The sequence below is a fragment of the Chiloscyllium plagiosum genome, unplaced genomic scaffold, assembly GCF_037043375.1.
Source record: "Chiloscyllium plagiosum isolate Xiang-an unplaced genomic scaffold, Cpla_swu_hap1 HiC_scaffold_5, whole genome shotgun sequence".
In the NCBI taxonomy this organism is placed as follows: Eukaryota; Metazoa; Chordata; class Chondrichthyes; order Orectolobiformes; family Hemiscylliidae; genus Chiloscyllium; species Chiloscyllium plagiosum.
In genome coordinates this window covers 29,073,391-29,084,174 of record NW_028270143.1, presented here as the reverse complement: position 1 = coordinate 29,084,174, position 10,784 = coordinate 29,073,391, and the positions used below count along the sequence as shown (strand labels likewise).

Genomic DNA, 10,784 nt, shown 5'->3' with positions numbered 1-10,784 from the left:
ACCCACTCCAACCTCTCACCCACTCCAACCTCTCACCCTCGGAACGTGCAGCCCTCCACCCCCTCCGTTCCAACCCCAACCTCACTATCAAACCAGCAGACAAGGGAGGCGTGGTAATGGTTTGGCGCACCGACCTTTACACCGCTGAGGCTAAACGCCAGCTCGCGGACACCTCCTCCTACTGCCCCCTTGACCATGACCCCATCTCCCACCACCAAACCATCATCTCCCAGACCACCCATAACCTCATCACCTCAGGGGATCTCCCATCCACCGCCTCCAACCTCATAGTCCCACAACCCCGCACCGCCCGTTTCTACCTCCTGCCCAAAATCCACAAACCTGACTGCCCCGGCTGACCCATTGTCTCAGCCTGCTCCTGCCCCACCGAACTCATCTCTGCATACCTCGACACGGTCCTGTCCCCCTTAGTCCAAGAACTCCCCACCTACGTTCGGGACACTACCCACACTCTCCACCTCCACGATTTTCGCTTCCCTGGTCCCCAACGCCTTATCTTCACTATGGACATCCAGTCCCTGTACACCTCCATCACGAAGGTTTCAAAAGCCCTCCACTTCTTCCATTCCCACCGTACCAACCAGTACCCTTCCACTAACACCCTCCTTCGACTAACTGAACTGGTCCTCACCCTGAACAACTTCTCTTTCCAATCCTCCCACTTTCTCCAAACGAAAGGAGTAGCCATGGGCACCCGCATGGGCCCCAGCTATGCCTGCCTCTTCGTAGGATATGTGGAACAGTCCATCTTCCGCAGCTACACTGGCACCATCCCCCACCTTTTCCTCCGCTACATCGATGACTGTATTGGCGCTGCCTCGTGCTCCCACGAGGAGGTTGAACAGTTCATCCACTTTACCAACACCTTCCACCCCGACCTCAAATTCACCTGGACTGTCTCAGACTCCTCCCTCCCCTTCCTAGACCTTTCCATTTCTATCTCGGGTGACCGAATCAACACGGACATTTACTATAAACCGACCGACTCCCACCCTGCCCCCTGTAAAAACGCCATCCAGTATTCCCAACTCCTTCGTCTCCGCCGCATCTGCTCCCAGGAGGACCAGTTCCAAAACCGTACAATTCAGATGGCCTCCTTCATCAAGGACCGCAATTTCCCCCCAGACGTGGTTGACGATGCCCTCCACCGCATCTCTTCCATTTCCCGCTCCTCCGCCCTTGATCCCCGCCCCTCCAAATGCCACCAGGACAGAACCCCACTGGTCCTCACCTACCACCCCACCAACCTCCATGTACAGCGTATCATCCGCCGTCATTTCCACCACCTCCAAACGGACCCCACCATCAGGGATATATTCCCCTCCCCTCCCCTATCAGCGTTCCGAAAAGACCACTCCCTCCGTGACTCCCTTGTCAGGTCCACACCCCCCATCAACCCAACCTCCACTCTCGGCACCTTCCCCTGCAACCGCAAGAAATGCAAAACTTGCGCCCACACCTCCCCCCTTACTTCCCTCCAAGGCCCCAAGGGACACTTCCATATCCACCACAAATTCACCTGCACCTCCACACACATCATCTATTGCATCCACTGCACCCGATGTGGCCTCCTCTATATTGGGGAGACAGGCCGCCTACTTGCGGAACGTTTCAGAGAACACCTCTGGGACACCCGGACCAACCAACCCAACCACCCCGTAGCCCAACACTTTAACTCCCCCTCCCACTCCACCAAGGACATGCAGGTCCTTGGACTCCTCCATCGCCAGACCATGGCAACACGACGGTTGGAGGAAGAGCGCCTCATCTTCTGCCTGGGAACCCTCCAACCACAAGGGATGAACTCAGATTTCTCCACTTTCCTCATTTCCCCTCCCCCCACCCTGTCTCAGTCAAATCCCTCGAACACAGCACCGCCTTCCTAACCTGCAATCTTCTTCCTGAACTCTCCGCCCACACCCCACTCCGGTCTATTACCCTCACCTTGACCTCCCTCCACCTATCGCATTTCCAACGCCCCTCCCCCAAGTCCCTCTTCCCTACCTTTTATCTTAGCCTGCTGGACACACTTTCCTCATTCCTGAAGAAGGGCTTATGCCCGAAACGTCGATTCTCCTGTTCCCTGGATGCTGCCTGATCTGCTGCGCTTTTCCAGCAACACATTTTCAGCTCTGATCTCCAGCATCTGCAGTCCTCACTTTCTACTCAGTACCAAACGCCTTCTTCACTATCCTATCTACCTGCGACTCCACTTTCAAGGAGCTATGAACCTGCACTCCAAGGTCCCTTTGTTCAGCAACACTCCCTAGGACCTTACCATTAAGTGTATAAGTCCTGCTAAGATTTGCTTTCCCAAAATGCAGCACCTCGCATTTATCTGAATCAAACTCCAGCTGCCACTTCTCAGCCCATTGGCCCATCTGGTCCAGATCCTGTTGTAATATGAGGTAACCCTCTTCGCTGTCCACTACACCTCCAATTTTGGTGTCATCTGCAACCTTACTAACTGTACCTCTTATGCTCACATCCAAATCATTTATGTAAATGACAAAAAGTAGAGGGCCCAGCACCAATCCTTGTGACACTCCACTGGTCACAGGCCTCCAGTCTGAAAAACAACCCTCCATACCACCCTCTGTCTTCTACCTTTGAGCCAGTTCTGTATCCAAATGGCTAGTTCTCCCTGTATTCCATAAGATTTAACCTTGCTAATTAGTCTCCCATGCACTAAGCCATGTTGACTATCCCTAATCAGTCCTTGCCTTTCCAAATACATGTATATCCTGTCCCTCAGGATTCCCTCCACCAACTTGCCCACCACCGAGGTCAGGCTCACTGGTCTATAGTTCCCTGGCTTGTCCTTACCACCCTTCTTAAACAGTGGCACCACGTTTGCCAACCTCCAGTCTTCCGGCACCTCACCTGTGACTATCGATGATACAAATATCTCAGCAAGAGGCCCAGCAATCACTTCTCTACCTTCCCACAGAGTTCTCGGGTACACCTGATCAGGTCCTGGGGATTTATCCACCTTTAACCGTTTCAAGACATCCAGCACTTCCTCCTCTGTAATCTGGACATTTTGCAAGATGTCACCATCTATTTCCCTACAGTTTATATCTTCCATATCCTTTTCCACAGTAAATACCGATGCAAAATATTCATTTAGTGTCTCCTCCTTTTTCTGTGGCTCCACACAAAGGCTGTCTTGCTGATCTTTGACGGGCCCTATTCTCTCCCTAGTTATCCTTTTGTCCTTAATATATTTGTAAAAACCCTTTGGATTCTCCTTAATTCTATTTGCCAAAGCTATCTCATGTCCCCGTTTTGCCCTCTTGATTTCCCTCTTAAGTATACTCCTACTTCCTTTATACTCTTCTAAGGATTCACTTGATCTATCCTGTCTATACCTGACATAGTTAAAAATCACACAACGTCAGGTTATAGTTCAACAGGTTTAATTGGAAGCACACTAGCTTTCGGAGCGACGCTCCTTCATCAGGTGATTGTGGAGGACTCGATTGTAACACAGAATTTATAGCAAAAATTTGCAGTGTGATGTAACTGAAATTATACATTAAAGAATTGATTGTCTGTTAAGCCTTTCATCTGTTAGAATACACTCACAACCCCCACCCTAGAGAGACAGACACACACACACACACACACACACACACACACACACACACACACACACACACACACAGACCCACATGCATACATATATTCTGTGTGGTGAATTTTTTTGTACTTGCAGTGTTACATTGCACTTTGCTCAAAAACTGCATACATTCATGTAGAACTCTGAGCTCAAAAACTGCATGAATTTATGTAAAACTCTGTTATCTCACTTTTTAGATTTGAATCAATCTAAACATCAGGTCATAGACATAGAACACAGGGGGCTAACACCTTCAACATATTGTCTAGCTGTCACCATTGTTAACAGCTAACCCGAGAATGCAACTTTTTAAAAAAAAAGGGTTTTGTGATTTACACATGAAAGAAGTGAAATTATCACTGTATTCTAACATATGAAAGGCTTAACAGACAATCAATTCTTCAATGTATAATTTCAGTTACATCACACTGCAAATTTTTGCTATAAATCCTGTGTTACAATCGAGCCCTCCACAATCACCTGATGAAGGAGCGTCGCTCCGAAAGCTAGTGTGCTTCCAATTAAACCTGTTGGACTATAACCTGGTGTTGTGTGATTTTTTAACTTTGTACACCCCAGTTCAACACCGGCATCTCCGAATCGTACCTGACATATGCTTCCTTCTTTTTCTTAACCAAACGCTCAATTTCTTTAGTCATCCAGCATTCCCTATACCTACCAGCCTTTCCTTTCACCCTGACAGGGATATACTTTCTCTGGATTCTTGCTATCTCATTTCTGAAGGCTTCCCATTTTCCAGCCGTCCCTTTACCTGCGAACATCTGCCTCCAATCAGCTTTTGAAAGTTCTTGCCTAATACCGTCAAAATTGGCCTTTCTCCAATTTAGAACTTCAACTTTTAGATCTGGTCTATCCTTTTCCATCACTATTTTAAAACGAATAGAATTATGGTCATTGGCCCCAAAGTGCTCCCCCACTGACACCTCAATCACCTGCCCTGCCTTATTTCCCAAGAGTAGGTCAAGTTTTGGACCTTCTCTAGTAGGTACATCCACATACTGAATCAGAAAATTGTCTTGTACACACTTAAGAAATTCCTCTCCATCTAAACCTTTAACACTATGGCAGTCCCAGTCAATGTTTGGAAAGTTAAAATCCCCTACCATAACTACCATATTATTCTTACAGAGAGCTGAGATCTCCTTACAAGTTTGTCTCTCAATTTCCCTCTGACTATTTGGGGGTCTATAATACAATCCCAATAAGGTGATCATCCCTTTCTTATTTCTCAGTTCCACCCAAATAACTTCCCTCAATGTATGTATTTCCAGGAATATCCTCCCATAGCACAGCTGTAATGCTATCCTTTATCAAAAATGTCACTCCCCCTCCTCTCTTGCCTCCCTTTCTACCCTTCCTGCAGCATTTGTATCCTGGAACATTCAGTTGCCAGTCCTGCCCATCCCTGAGCCATGTTTCCGTAATTGCTATGATATCCCAGTCCCATGTTCCTAACCATGCCCTGGGTTCATCTGCCTTCCCTGTTAGGCCCCTTGCATTGAAATAAATGCAGTTTAATTTATTAGTCCTACCTTGTCCCTGCCTGCCTTGACTGTTTGACTCTCGGCTGTACCCGTCTCAGATCGATCTCTTTCCTCACTGTCGCCCTGGGTCCCACCCCCCCCCCCCCCCCCCCCCCCCCCCACCCACCTTACTAGTTTAAATCCTCCCAAGCAGTTCTAGCAAATTTCCCTGCCAGTATATTAGTCTCCTTCCAATTTAGGTGCAATCCGTCCTTCTTGTACAGGTCACTTCTACCCCAAGAGATTCCAATGATCCAAAAATATGAGTCCTTTTCCCATACACCAGCTCCTCAGCCATGCATTCATCTCCTCTATCCTCCTATTCCTGCCCTCACTAGCTCATAGCACTGGGAGTAATCCAGATATTACTACCCTTGAGGACCTCCTTTTTAAATTTCTACCTAACTCTCTGTAATCTCCCTTCAGAGTCTCAGCCTTTTCCCTTCCAGTGTCGTTGGTTCCAATGTGGACAATGACCTCCTGCTGGCCTCTTTCCCCCGTGAGAACATTCTGCACCCTCTCTGAGACATCCTTGATCCTGGCACCTGGGAAACAACACATCATTCTGCTTTTTCTCTGCTGGCCACAGAAACATCTGTCTGTACCTCTGACTACAGAATCCCCTAACACAATTGATCTCTTGGAAGCTGACGTACCCCTCGTTGCATTAGAGCCAGTCTCAATACCAGAAACTTGGCTGTTTGTGCTACGTTCCCCTGAGAATCCATCACCCCCTACATTTTCCAAAACAGCATACCTGTTTGAAATGGGTATATCCACAAAAGACTCCTGCTCTAGTTGCCTACCTCTCTTACCCTTCCTGGAGTTAACCCATCTATGTGACTGTATCTGAGACTTTCTATAACTGCCATCCATCACATACTGTTGCTGTTACAAATTCCTCATCGCTTCTATTTGTCTCTCCAACCGATCCACTTGATCTGATAAGATTCACATCCAACAGCATTTATGGCAGATATAATTCGCAGTAACCCTTAAACTCTTTAAACTCCCACATCTGACAAGAAGTATATATCACTGTAAAGGCCATATTTGCTCCTTCACAATCTACAAACCCAGAAAATAACACTGTCTTATTCCTCTACAAACACTGCCCCAGGTTAAATTAGTAGTTATGGCTTATATTTTAAGTTCTTACCAGATTAGTTGTGCTCTCTGTCTCTCTGTCTCTCTCTGTCTCTCTCTGTCTCTCTGTCTCTCTGTCTCTCTCTGTCTCTCTCTGTCTCTCTCTGTCTCTCTCTGTCTCTCTCTGTCTCTCTCTGTCTCTCTCTGTCTCTCTCTCTCTTCCCCCCCCCCCCCCCCCGCCCTCGGCGACATATTAGATTAGATTACCTACAGTGTGGAAATAGCCCCTTCGGCCCAACAATTGCATTAAAAATTGATTCTTTTCATACTTCCTTAATGTAAATATGTATAAACTACATTCGGAACGCATGCCAATCATCATTCTTAACCACAATTGCTACAGCACCAAAAGAGGCCATTTGCTTGTTGTCTGTGTTGGCTCTCTCTACCATCCTCTGTGTTTCGCATGCTTTCTATTGTGCATCTGTATCTGGATTCATCGCAGTGTGGTTTGGCAACTGCTCTTCCCAAGACTGCAAGAAACTGTGGAGAATTGTGAAAACAGCCCAGTCCATCACAGAAACCAGCCTTCGATCCATTAACTCCATCTATACTTCCTGCTACCTTCAGAAAGCAACCAACATAATCAAAGACCCCTTCCACCCTGGGTATGTGTTCGTCCATCAGGCAGAAGATATAAAAGTTTGAATGCGCATATAAATAGATTGAAGGACAGTTTCTTCCCTGCTGTTAGCAGATTGTTTTGAACAGACCTCTCAAATGTTAATTCTGAGCTCTGCATCTTCTCTGCAACTGTAACACTATATTCTGAATTCTGTCCTGGTGCACTCTGTATGTAATGATCTGCCTGTGTAACACAGGAAACAAGACTTTTCACTGTATCTTGGTCATGTGACAACTAAATCAATCAATCAATTCATAGAAATCTGTGCCTTCTGAAATTTTTTGCAATTTACAACTTCTTAGCAGTTGAATCAGTTTATAAGGAAGCATAAAAAGGTGATGTCCCAACACACACACATTCATAACTAACCTAATATACTAACAAAACCTACATACTACAAACAATTGTTTCTTGTTCAAATTAATATTGAAATGAATGCATGAAATGCTAGTCTGCGTTCAGGAAGTATTAATCTGGTAAATCAAATACCTCAAAGTTAATTTTGTATGAGTGTGTTGGCAGATTGTGGGCAGCACGAAATGTTCTTTTAATGTTTCCCATGTAGTGAGGAATGTACTATTGCAATATTTGAGTGAGCATTACTGCTTCTGGTCTGGTTACAGTCCTTGCAATGTTGACAAAAAGCCAGTAATCATTCCTAATGGAACTTCCTTCACTTTCTGTAGTTTCAAGCTTGATGTCAAAATAAGGTGCATTAAAGCCATCTTCTGGGAAAGTAATGACCCAGATCAACCATTGTTCACTGTGTATCACAAATACTAACAAATTGAAGTAAGCCTACCACTTCCAAACCTGAAAATAAAATTTGGACTGTGACCTCGCAGGGAAAGTTTGACTGATTTGGTGTCTAGTGACTAGATCTAAATAACTGAGCAGACTTTTTAAAGAAGTTAAAGATATTGCAGAATTGTCATATGCAATTATGAAGTGAGTAGCCATAAATCTTGTCTATCTTTTATTTTAAAGTAATATTTATGACTACAAGTAAGGTTTGTAAAGTATTGGTAATACTATTTGCTAGTGGATAAGAGAAATAGCAGGGCTGTGCAGCCTTTGAGTGCATGTACTGTGAGAATGGCATGTCCTTGCCATTTTCTGAACAAGTGGTTATCCAGGACACTTTTTTTCTTCTGTTCAAACACTTCCAGTGTCCTGGATAACCATTTTGTGCAGGAAGTGTTGTCCTTTGCAGCAGCTTGAGCCCAGAGTTCCAAAATGTGAGCAGCATTTGGTGTCACTGTGGTGTATTTGACAGGTTGAAAGCTTTGTGGATAACCTGTTTTGGAGAGTCTTGAGTCTGACACCACAAATGGCTGAACTGTGCAGGGGGGCTGGAAAAAATTTGGAAAAACAATATTGATGAGCAATTTGATAGTTAAGGGCACATCGAGGTATCTCTGTGTGGCCACAGACACACTGTCGTCCTCCTGGAGTCAAGGGTCAGGGATATCACTGTATGGCTGCAGAGCACCCTGAGGGAACAGTGGGAGCAATCAGCAGTCGTGATCCAAGTTGGTGGAAGCAACATAGGCAGATTTCCCCCTACAGTCAGAATTTAAGGGACTAACTCTGAAATGGGCAAATAGCACCTCAAAATTGGTAATCTCTAGTTTGCTCCCAGTGTCACATGCCTGGGAGTACAGAAATCGGAGCATAAAGATAGATGCATGTATGGCTGGTAGGATAGTGCAGGAGGGAGGGTTTAAGATTCTTTGGAGATTAGAACTGGTTCTGGGGAGGTGTGTCCTATGCAGGCTGGACAGGTTGCATTTAAACAAAGCTGGGACGGGCTCCTTGTGAGCTGTTTTGCTACTGATATTGGAGAGGGTTTAAATGAACTTGGCTGGGATGCAGGAAGGAATGTTAGAGGCTAACCAAGATGCACACAGCACTTAGTAATCCAGAGCCCCAACCTAAAGTTCTGGAGTGGGTTGTTACTATGGCAGATGGAGAAATTTTTATTCAATTAAAGAAAAATGTCTAGAATTACAAACTAGCATAAAGATCACCATGAAATCATTGATTCTCATGAAAACTCCTCTTGTTTTATGAAATCTGCGTTCCTTATCTGGTCTGGCCTATGTGTGCCTCCACACCCACAGCAATGTGATTTTTATCAAGCAAACCACAGAGCTTTATCAAGCTGCTCCAAAATGTAAACAAAAGGAATGTAGCAATACGTGTGATGGACATTGATCTAGGTACTGGAAATGATGACGCAAACAGCTTTGTCGACGCTGCATACATCGAAGGACTTGTGCCAAAACTGGGTGGCACAGGCCATAGTAGTTGGGCAGCTGAAGAAGGGCTTATGCCCGAAACGTCGATTCTCCTGCTCCTCGGATGCTGCCTGGCCTGCTGTGTTTTTCCAGCACCACATTTTTCAACTCTGGTACTCCAGCATCTGCAGTCCTCACTTTCTCCCAGCTGTTTGACCAAGTCTTTTTACAGGCAATGTCTGAGATACTATCACTATCCCTGGGCGTGACTTATTTCAGATTCCATTTCCTTTTGAGATAAGGAGATTTGCTTTTCCTATTACCTGCTGAACTTGGATGCTAGCATTTTGTGACTTGTGCACAAGGACCCCCAAATCCCTCTGCGCTTTAGCTTTCTGCAGTCTTTCTTCACTTAAATAATTTTTCTGCCAAAGTGTAAAACCTCATTTTTTCTCCACATCTGCTGAAAGTTTTTTTTCCACTAGCTTGATCTGATTGTACTCCTTTGATAATACCCCTCTGCAAACTTTGTTATCCTCACCACTTGCCTTCTCACCTATTTTTGTACATCTACTACAAACCTACCGACTCCCACAGCTACCTGGACTACACCTCCTCCCATCCTGCCCCCTGTAAAAACGCCATCCCATTCTCCCAATTCCTTCGTCTCCGCCGCATCTGCTCCCAGGAGGTACATCTACTACAAACCTACCGACTCCCACAGCTACCTGGACTACACCTCCTCCCATCCTGACCCTGTAAAAACGCCATCCCATTCTCCCAATTCCTTCGTCTCCGCCGCATCTGCTCCCAGGAGGACCAGTTCAAAATACGTACAACACAGATGGCCTCCTTCTTCAAGGACCGCAATTTCCCCCCCGACGTGGTCGACGGTGCCCTCCACCGCATCTCCTCCACTTCCCGCTCCTCCGCCCTTGAGCCCCGCCCCTCCAACCGCCACCAGGACAGAACCCCACTGGTCCTCACCTACCACCCCACCAATCTCCATGTACAGCGCATCATCCGCCGTCACTTCCGCCACCTCCAAACAGACCCCAGCACCAAGGATATATTTCCCTCCCCTCCCCTATCAGCTTTCCGTAGAGACCACTCCCTCCGCGACTCCCTTGTCAGATCCACACCCCCCACCGACCCAACCACCACTCCCGGCACCTTCCCTTGCAACCGCAGGAGGTGCAACACTTGCGCCCACACCTCCCCCCTCACTTCTCTCCAAGGCCCCAAGGGAAACTTCCATATCCGCCACAGATTCACCTGCACCTCCACCCACATTATCTACTGCATCCGCTGCAGCCGGTGTGGCCTCCTCTATATTGGGGAGACAGGCCGCCTACTTGCGGAGCGATTCAGAGAGCACCTCTGGGCCACCCGGACGAACCAACCCAACCAACCTGTGGCACAGCATTTCAACTCCCCCTCCCACTCCACCGAGGATATGCAGGTCATTGGACTCATCCACCGCCAAACCACAACAACCCGACGGTCGGAGGAGGAGCGTCTTATCTTCCGACTGGGAACCCTCCAACCGCAGGGGATGAACTTGGACTTCACCAGTTTCTTCATCC

The 10,784-nt window shown here is 46.8% G+C and overlaps 1 protein-coding gene across 5 annotated transcripts in view; it reads left to right on the top strand.

Annotated features, from left to right (window-relative positions):
• pals2a (protein associated with LIN7 2, MAGUK p55 family member a) overlaps positions 1 to 10,784 on the top strand; it is a 157,650-nt gene that overhangs the window by 17,762 nt on the left and 129,104 nt on the right. The window lies entirely within an intron of this gene.